This window comes from Typopeltis vanoorti, chromosome 20 (genome assembly GCF_054136105.1).
Source record: "Typopeltis vanoorti isolate ZY-2024b chromosome 20, IOZ_Tvanoo_1.0, whole genome shotgun sequence".
NCBI classification, from domain to species: domain Eukaryota; kingdom Metazoa; phylum Arthropoda; class Arachnida; order Uropygi; family Thelyphonidae; genus Typopeltis; species Typopeltis vanoorti.
Genome location: NC_143568.1, coordinates 86,034,053 through 86,044,713, shown reverse-complemented (window position 1 = coordinate 86,044,713; position 10,661 = coordinate 86,034,053).

The following is a 10,661-nucleotide window of genomic DNA, read 5'->3' as shown; positions in this document are numbered from 1 at the left end:
CTTTTGAAAAATTTTAGTCACGTGAGCTGAAATATTCACTTCCATCGGCAATCGCTGTTGTGATCTAAATATCAAATAAAACGGTTACGTAAACAGCAGAGGAAATGCAATTCACAAATGATGCCAACTGACATCCGCTGTCCATTGTTCAACAAATAAGGTAAAATTTGAAGACCGGATTTATGACCTAAACGAGTAGTGGTAAGCGATCAGATAGGAATTTCATTGGGTCAGAATTTTCAATCGTAGCTTATTATTATCATTTTTTTTTTAAATTTCATGCATTGAAATCTGAAAGTACAACTAAACTATATCGAATTACTAGAATTCGTAAATTTTCTCATACTTTGATATTTCTATGAACTTGGTTTAAAAACGTTATATATACATACATATATACATATACACGCACACACTACTAGATAAATTTTGCTGATATTTCAATAAAATTAAAGCGATGTCACACATTGTGGTCCTATTTTATACAGTCACTCATCAACATATCAGCAAACTACAGTGAAACAAAAAAAAAAAGGATTTTCATAATCTTAAATCACTTTACTATAGAAACTGTTAATTTCACAATATTCTGTAAATTATCTTAAGCCTTTCTTTATCTATTGATATAACAGCTGACTAACTTTGATATTCACAAATTACAAATGATTTTTTAAAATCATTTCGGAACAGTTAATGAAACTAAAATATCAATGGGGGGGGGGAATAGGAGAAATCGTATTTAAATATAAATCATTAGTGTGGCACATATTTTCAATTCAGCTAAGATTCGTCACCATTAAAAAGAAATGACTTCAAATTTTAAAAAAAAATTAAATTAAAAACAAACAAACCAAAAAAAAAACATTCAAAAAAAATAAAAATAAAATAAAATTTTTATATACAACAGAAACTGCGATGCTTACCTGAGAGATCTGGACTGCAGAGTTAGGTATGATTTAAGAGATCAAATGAATAACGAGAAACAGATGCAGTTGGGATTGGTTAAATAGAGGATGAAACCATATTAATGGAGGGGTGGTACCGAGGAAACGTGTTTGTCGCCGATTCGCGTTGAAAAACAAAACAAAAAAAAAAAGACGTTCATTATACAGGGTGTTCGGGATAAATTTGACATATTTATAATTAATTATATTTTTCCGTAAGTTACATGTATTAACACACACTTCTCTTCATTTAAAAGTTTGGACCCTTCTTCATTCATATACAAGATGTCAGAAAGGATGGATAGCTGGAACCCACCTGAATCATGGAAGAGAATAACTTGTATCATGATGATTCGTGCCCGCCATCAAAATAAGGATATTACGACTGCTGCCCAATGCTCCCTGAATACAGTAAAAACAATCAGGCATGAACTAGAGACTTGCAATGGTGACTACGAGGATGTAGCAAGAAGAAAGATCCCTAGCAGACGATCTGATTGCGTTCGTACAGCAGAATTCCTCGCAAATCTGCAGGAACAGGTGTTGAAGAACCCTGGCATTGGAATTCGGGCTTTGTTCGTGGAGTTGCTAACTGTAGTCAAGCCCTGGATAACAAGGGTAGCCAATGGTAGGCCGTATGTATGGCAGCAGGATTCGGCCCCTTGCCACACCTCTGGGAAAAGTCAAAAATGGTTGTCTGAAAATTTCTACGACTTCACCAGTCCAAATGTTTGGCCTCCAAACTCCCCAGACCTTAACCCCATGGATTATTTTGTATGGGGCGCAGTTGAAAAAGACACCAATCGCACTTCCAGTAATACAAAAGCCCAGTTAATGGATAAAATTAAAACAGTTTTTGCGGCCCTTCCCAGGGAGAATGTAGCATCAGCTTGTTCGAGGTTCCGAAGCAGAATTGAAGCTGTGATCGATGCTAATGGTGGTTATTTTGAGTAAATCTTGTTGATAGTATTGTAATTAACTCTGCCTGTAATGTTTTTTTGTCAATTCATTAAATTTAATAGATACAAAGAAGATTTTCTTTTTCCTTACGAAACTGTCAAATTTATCCCGAACACCCTGTATCTGGGCACGATGGAATTTAACAAGTTTAATGCGGAAGAAAAATTATTCAAAGTGTGGTGCATAAGATTAAATGTCATGTCTTTGGAAATTGTATACGAGTATAGTGAACAAGGAAATGAAAAGGTCAGTTTGTTTTTGCAGCTGTTGTTTTTGTGCTTGCTGTAAATGAGTGGATGCGTTTGCCAGAGGGTATTAGTGAGGATGCATAAGTTTAAGATACAGTATGAAATATAATATATTTCGAGTGAGATCTTCTGGTATGGGTTCTGGCGATTCCATGTAGGTCTGTTGTTGATAATAATTCCTAATCTGCTTTGGGTGGGCCTTGCAAACATTGGCACGTTTATTATATTTCTCTGTATTAGCATAAATTTCCAGAGTGCTTAAATAGTAGTGACGGCGTTCCTTGGGTGGCAAGAACTTCGAATCCCATCTAGAAGGCGATGAACATTTATAAAAAAAAATTTCAAACTGAAGGTAAGTTCGCCAGTCTTATATGATGATGGTTAGATTTACTTGGGGGATAATTTCTCCTCCTTCCGCTTACAAAAGAAAAGATAAACAGTGGCCGATATACTTACAAACAGAGGAACTGGGACACAAGATTAGCCGTGTGCTTTGCTGATGTTAAACTTATCCACCCGAACACAATATCTTTCATTCAATCAGAAATTGAACCTACACGTCCTCATGTGTACTGGTTTGAAGAATGTGGGGTTACATATCTGTTTTAGGATTCTTTCATAAATTGTAAGAAGTCACACTCCAGGTTTTAGAATTCACAATTATTTTCTGTTAAAATAATGTTACATAAAATACAAAAAACTCCCTCATACTGTAAAAAATTTTTTCTTGTGCTTCCTATATGTTCTCTGCGACTCTCCTATACCTTTAAATTTTTAAGAAGGGTCACAGAGAACACACCGAAAGCATAAAGAAATCTAACGAAAACATTTATTTCGGTACAGATTTTGACTGAAAATAATCGTTAATGAGATTTAAAATCACCCGTATACGAACATTTTTTGTAACCCTGCATTCAGTTGCCCCCTCTGTAGACGAGTCCTAGAAACGTCTCTTTGTATCCCCTCTGATGTTATTATTAGGTTTATTTTGCTCTCAGGTCCTGCCACAATGTGAGATTTCTGCATACATATACTACTGAATACATATGTATGTACGAGTAATGGCGGATGTCATAAGTGGCAGATCATTTTTCAAAGGAATTCAGAAAACTTTCAGAAGATTCGGTTCCGAATGATTGGAGTAGAAGTGTCATAGTAACAGTCTATAAAAAAAAGAAATAAAACTGAAGGTGAGAATTATAGAAAGTAAGGCAAGTATGGTGTATAAATCTAATTAAACTTTATGCAGAATACTTGAGAAGTTGCCAAAAAAAACTGAGAAAGAGAAACTTGGGAGGAAAAATCAATCAGTTCAGGTTTGTAAGAATCACAATTTTGCTTTTAAGACAAATAGTTGAGAAATCATGGGAATATAATGAGGATCTAGTTGTAAGCTTCATAAAATTCAGGCATTGGAACGTGGACTTTTCTGAAGACTTTCTCACTTCAAGCCCTAAATGCTGGAATGGCTTCAGAAAGTTGCATGTTATGATATTTAGCTGTTTACTGAGCTCTAAAATGTGCAGATTTACACTTTTGTGGATGGGAGTGATGAGCGACTGCTGTTGCAAATTGCCGACTGATCAGCATATCAGGAGTCGTTGTCAAGGTTTTGGAGAAAGTAGTCAAGAGAAAACTACAGGAATGGATAGATGAAAATGGGATACTGTATGAGGGACAGCATGGTTTTGTGAAGGGTAGATTATGCCTCACTAACTTGCTTACGTTTTATAACACAGTGACGGCTGAACTGGATAAAGGTAATGGGTTTACAGTGATACTGCTGGACCTGGCTAAGGCCTTTAACAAGATACCACATGGAATTCTAATCAGTAAACTGCAGCACATGGGGGATGGATAGGAGGGTGGTTGATGGAGAGATATCAGAGAGTAGTATATTCAGGAGTAGGGTCCAAAAGAAGGCCTGTGACTAGTGGTGTGCCACAGGGTTCTGTTCTTGGACCCTTACTGTTTCAATTTGTTCATTAACGATATAGGAAAGGATCTGAGAGGAAGTGTTCATTTGTTTGCTGATGATGCAAAGTTGGGTAGAGCGATAGTGAGTGCACAGGATGTCAAAATTTTGCAGGATGATTTGGAGGACTGGGCTAAGGAGAATGGATGTGAATTTAATGTGGCAAAATGGAAGGTTATGCATTTTGGAGTGAAAAGATTAGCAACAGTATATCACATTGGTGGAACCGAACTCCAGGAGATCGACGAAGCCAGGGATTTGGGAGTGTTGGTGGATAGGAAGTTGAAGTTTATGGGGCACATTGCAAAAGTGGCTAAATCAGATCACTTGGTTACTGAAGAATACTTTGACGAGCAGAGACAAGCAAGTTATTGTTCCTCTTTATCGACCCTTGTTAAGACCCCATCTTGACTACTGTGACCAGATCTGGGCGCCATGGTTTCTTCTTGATGGTGAGGAGGTAGAGAGGATCCAGAGGCGAGTGACCAAGATGATAGCTGGTCTATGGAATGAACCTATTGAAGGTCTGTGGGTTGCTGAAATTGATTGATAGGCGGAAGAGGGGAGATATGATTGAGGCATTCAAATTACTGAAGGGTGTTTACGGGATTAATTCAGAGGAAAATTTTCAGAACAGGTCTGGTGGTGAGAGAACTAGGGGCCATCCAAGGAAACTGGGCAAGAGTGTGGTTAGGAAGGTGTTAGAACTAGGTTTTTTGTTTGGAGAGTGGTGAATGAGTGGAATAAGCTGCCAGTGTCTGTTGTGGGTGCCAGGACTGTGAGTGAGTTCAAAGAAAAGTATGATATACTGTGTGGATGCTGAATAGTTGTTCTGGACATGATGTTTAAGGGCGTCCTCGATGAGTCCAAGGACTCCTTGGAGTTGCCCGTAATAATAATAATAATAATAATAATAATAATAATAATAATAATAATAATAATAATCAGAATAATAAAAGTATACCCGTAAAAGTTTTATTAAATTAAACACATTTTTAATGACTTTAGTTTACTAAAGTCATTAAAAATGTGTTTATCTTTTAATGATAAAAAATGTGTTAATCTTTTAAGTTGGATAACTATATAGTTATCCAACTTAAAAGATTCCATTACTCTTTGATGTGTCCCGAGAACAAATAATACCAACCGATAGCTGATACCCAAGTCTATAAAACTGATTATATTGAAAACAGAAGAGTATTTTTTCCCTGCATTAAAAGAAAGACCTATTGTTGTTCGAAATTGGCTAAAAATGTTTATGTTTTTAAGTAAAACACAAAAAACTGATTTTATGAGTTTGGCACGGGGCCTAGCAAATTGCCATTCTATGGTGCCTTTCACCCTCTGCAACTGGATCGCCAGATGTTTCATTGGTGGCTCACTACGAGTCGGTGGATAGTTTCTCTGAGATTTTCCCACTAATACAGGAGTACCCCACGGTTCAATATCTTTACCCACTTTCGTCCTTCCATATATAAATGACCTGCTCTCACAGAGTTCGGCTTCGTAGATGACAGTCCATTCTTTTTTATTTGACAAACCATGTGGTCCCCTACTGTTAGGACCCTCAATATCTATCACGATTATTGTCCTAAACTCGGATCTCTAGTTATATTTTAATGGGATAAGAACAACCTTATAGTTCTTACCCCCATCTAGGTATTATTATTTCTAATAATGCCCAGATATCAAAAAATAATCAGATTTTCCTTCTTGGACTAGCCTATACCTCCAATCTTTCCTTACATGCATTTTCCCCACAGCTTCTGCAGCAGCCAAAAAACTCGGTGTAATTTTTGCTCAAGCCACAGCTGCTGCTTGTATACAAAATCCAAATTCGCCCAACCATGGAATATTGCTCACACGTTTGCAATGCTGCACCGACATCCCTTCTAAAATTGTTGGATTCTATCCAGAGAGGGAAATTCGGTTAACTGATGATCCCTTATCTGTCTCTCATAGACGTTCAGCTTCTGCCTTCTGCCTGTTCTATACATCGTTTCACGGACAGCTCTGCTGAATTACCTAAAAATCACAAGAACAATAGTTGCTGCTAACCGATACCCACTTGCAGTCCAGCTTGAAACTCACCGAGTCAAATTCTGTACCTTCTCTTTCATTCCATCTACTTCTGTTCTTTGGAACAGCTTCCCTCACTCTACCTTTCTCAAAGGATGCACACTTCAGCTCCTCAAAAAACAAACAAACAGCAACAACAACAAAAAAGTGAACAGATTTCTCCTTTCTTCTTATCCTCTTGACCATGCACATGGTACTGATATGCTACAGATTTTGCGACCTTCGGTTTGTGGGTCATCTATATATGCACTGAGGTTGATTTACTCGGTTGTTAAACATATTTTTTAAAAGAATTGAATGACATAAACCGAGAGTAAAGGAAAAAAGGTTTAATGGTATCACACGACTAGTTTCGGCTTTTTACAGCCTTCTTCAGGTGTTTTCATAAAAGAAAAGAAAAAACATTAAACATTGAAGATAAAAATTGTGAACAGCACAGGAAAGTCACTATAGATATTTAACGTGAAAACGTAGTTAGCATATTCAAAGCTGTTCCTTCACTGGTCACATTGTTGGGTGAGTGCGTGCGTATAGCATCTCGTGAGCGACAGTATTTGATCACAGCAGAATGACAGTCTGGGAGGTTGTAGCTTAAATTATTATTTAAATGTATAGGGTTGAGGATGATTTCTCTAGATTCTACAATTTTTCTCTCCAATTCGTCATGGCAACGGAAAATGTTATTACATCTATCCCAAAGGATTGTATGACTATGGTTTTGATCATCCGAATCAGCAGAAAAAAGGATATGGCTGGATAAAGTACTGGCACGTGTTCTCTTGTAAGTGATGTCCCTCCTGTGCTCCTCCAATTCAATAGACTTATCCGTCTGGCCAAAGTAAGGAATGTCGCAGTCACACCATATCTTGTATACACCGGGATATCTTAGATTGTGATGGCTAGGCTTTGTACGGCTCACTAGAGAGCGGATCTTAGGAACCGGAATGAATAAAGTTCTAATGTTATATTTTTTGAGAACCTTGGCTAATTTTTGAGAGACTGAGCTTATGTTTCGTATATATATATACAGGGTGTTCGGGATAAATTTGACATATTTATAATTAATTATATTTTTCCGTAAGTTACATGTATTAACACACACTTCTCTTCATTTAAAAGTTTGGACCCTTCTTCATTCATATACAAGATGTCAGAAAGGATGGATAGCTGGAACCCACCTGAATCATGGAAGAGAATAACTTGTATCATGATGATTCGTGCCCGCCATCAAAATAAGGATATTACGACTGCTGCCCAATGCTCCCTGAATACAGTAAAAACAATCAGGCATGAACTAGAGACTTGCAATGGTGACTACGAGGATGTAGCAAGAAGAAAGATCCCTAGCAGACGATCTGATTGCGTTCGTACAGCAGAATTCCTCGCAAATCTGCAGGAACAGGTGTTGAAGAACCCTGGCATTGGAATTCGGGCTTTGTTCGTGGAGTTGCTAACTGTAGTCAAGCCCTGGATAACAAGGGTAGCCAATGGTAGGCCGTATGTATGGCAGCAGGATTCGGCCCCTTGCCACACCTCTGGGAAAAGTCAAAAATGGTTGTCTGAAAATTTCTACGACTTCACCAGTCCAAATGTTTGGCCTCCAAACTCCCCAGACCTTAACCCCATGGATTATTTTGTATGCGGCGCAGTTGAAAAAGACACCAATCGCACTTCCAGTAATACAAAAGCCCAGTTAATGGATAAAATTAAAACAGTTTTTGCGGCCCTTCCCAGGGAGACTGTAGCATCAGCTTGTTCGAGGTTCCGAAGCAGAATTGAAGGCTGTGATCGATGCTAATGGTGGTTATTTTGAGAAAATCTTGTTGATAGTATTGTAATTAACTCTGCCTGTAATGTTTTTTTGTCAATTCATTAAATTTAATAGATACAAAGAAGATTTTCTTTTTCCTTACGAAACTGTCAAATTTATCCCGAACACCCTGTATATATATCAAAAAAAAAATCAGCTAACGCCTTTTTATTCCCGTATACGGGAAGTAGGCGAGGACATTTAGCCCTATCTAACTTTTGGAGACTGAGTGGGCAGTTCAATCTCCACTGGTACCAATCAGAGATAGATGGCCCAAGGCTACCACTAATTAAGCAGTACAGTGAAGAGAGACGGCTCAAATGTGCCGCCATCTCGTGGTCCCTAACCCTAAGACAATATATTTAATGTCTGAAATAATGTGGGTTCTACGGTCGATTTTCTTGAATTTACGCGACGAAAAACCCGAGTTTACGGGAGGAAAAACCCGCTTGCCCGTGCCAGAGATCGACTAACTCGGAAATCGGTCGAAAAAAGGCTTAGAAAAATTTCCTCTAGTCGGCAACTAGACTCGAAACCAATTCTTCCTTCGTGCTGCCAAGCGCCGTGGTATGCAAACGCCACATCCACTGAGCTACACAGGCTCTTATTGCCTTTAATATTATTAATTTCTTCAGTACGGCGACTAGGAGGATTATAAATGTATTTTTTAGTAATTTTTTGAGAATTACCATTCAGTCTGCAAGTAGATCTAAGAACATTGATTTCTTTATGAAGTTGAACTGGGTCGTCAAAAAGAGAGCGAGCTCTATGTACCAAAGTAGAAAAAATTACAAGTTTCTGAGGAGGGATATAACGGAACTGAATATTCAGATATGTATTGGTGTGTGTATGTTTTCTGTACATCGAAATTTTAATATATATATATATATATATATATATATATATATATATATATATATATATATATATATATATATATATATATATATATATATATCATCATCATCATCATCATGCGTATCAAGGATTTAGGCCTGGCATGGCCTGTTCCGGCCTTAGAAGTCATCGTTGAATCGTTCAAGAGGACGTCCTGGTTTTCTTTTTACTAATGGCTTGTATTTTAAGGCTTGTTTTGGTAATCTTTCTGTTTTCATTCTTTGAACGTCATCCATTTATGTTTATATTTTTTAATTTTTTATATTACTGGTTCTTGGTTTAATTCTTTCATAATCTCTTCGTTTCTTTTGTGATCAAATATGGTATACTTTGCATTCTGTTATATATATATATATATATGACAGAATGATCATTAACTCGGTTAACATACGTAGTTTTATGAAGAATTAAATGACTAGAACCGAGATTTAAGTAAAAAGGTTTTAAAATAAACACACTACTAGTTTCGGCCTGTAACAGCCTTCTTCAGGTGACATTATAAAAGAAGAAAAAACACTAAACATTGAAGGTTAAAAGACCATGAACAACATAGACAGTCTTTATACATAATTAGCATGAAAACGTTGTAGTTGTATTTGAAGCTGTTCTTTCGTTTGTTGCATTGTTGGGAGAGTGCGTGCTTGCTGCATCACGTGAACGCCAGTACATGATTACAGCTGAATGACTATCTGGGAGGTTGTAGCTTAAGTTGTTATTTAGATAAACAGGATTGAAGATGATTTCTCTAGATTCCATAATTTTTCTCTCTAGTTGCAGTGACAAAGTATAGAGAAAAATTATGGTAGAGAAAAAACTCGTAGACTGGCCACAAACTTCTAATATCCATATATGCTATGATGAACTTGAAAGAAGAATAATTGAATCTAGAGAAATTTCGCTTGATTCATCTCATATTAATAACAGCTTAGCTACAATATTTCTGATGCACATATTGCCAATGTCCAATACTGGCGCACTCGTGTCAGCTCACGCACGTAGACAACTTCAGTTGGAATTCAAGCACGCATTCCTTTTTTAAATGTACTTGTGTGTTTTATACTAGATCTGTTAATGTATTTTATAATTTTTCTGTTATTTGTTATGTAATTCTTTGCCTGTGATACCCGAAGAAGTTGATAATCTGGAGTCAGAATACTCCACCTTCCTAGTGGAGGTGGATGCTGCTTTTGACAGGGTGACAGACATGGAATCAGTCTGCTAATGGGTGACTTCAATGCACATGTTGGAACAGATGACCAGACATGGAGGGGTGTGGTTGGGAGGCGAATGGGTTGAAAGGTCTCTGATTGACTTCCTTATAGTCTCAGCAGACCTATTTTCCTCAGTGCTGGACGCTTGTGTGATAAGAAGGGCAGAACTATCAACTGACCACCACCTTGTTGTGGGCACCTACGGCTTCAGAAACCAGATGCTACCATCAACGCTGGTGGGCCTAAGCAGCTATACCGCGTGAAATGGGGGGCATTGGAAAATGAGGCTATGAGGAAGAATTTTGCAGATGACATTTCCTCCAGGTTCAAAGAGATTCCCAAGCATACTGCAGATGTTTAGGAGGAGTGGAAACTGTTTAGAACAGCTGTCGCTGCCTCTGCACTCTCAAGCTCTGGCAGAAAGCGGCTCGGCGTGGCAACGGCAGTGAGAAAAGGACACCTTGGTGGAACTAAGAAGTCCAAAAAACTGTCCGGGCAAAAAAAGGAGTCCTACTTAACATGACTTAGGATAAGGTC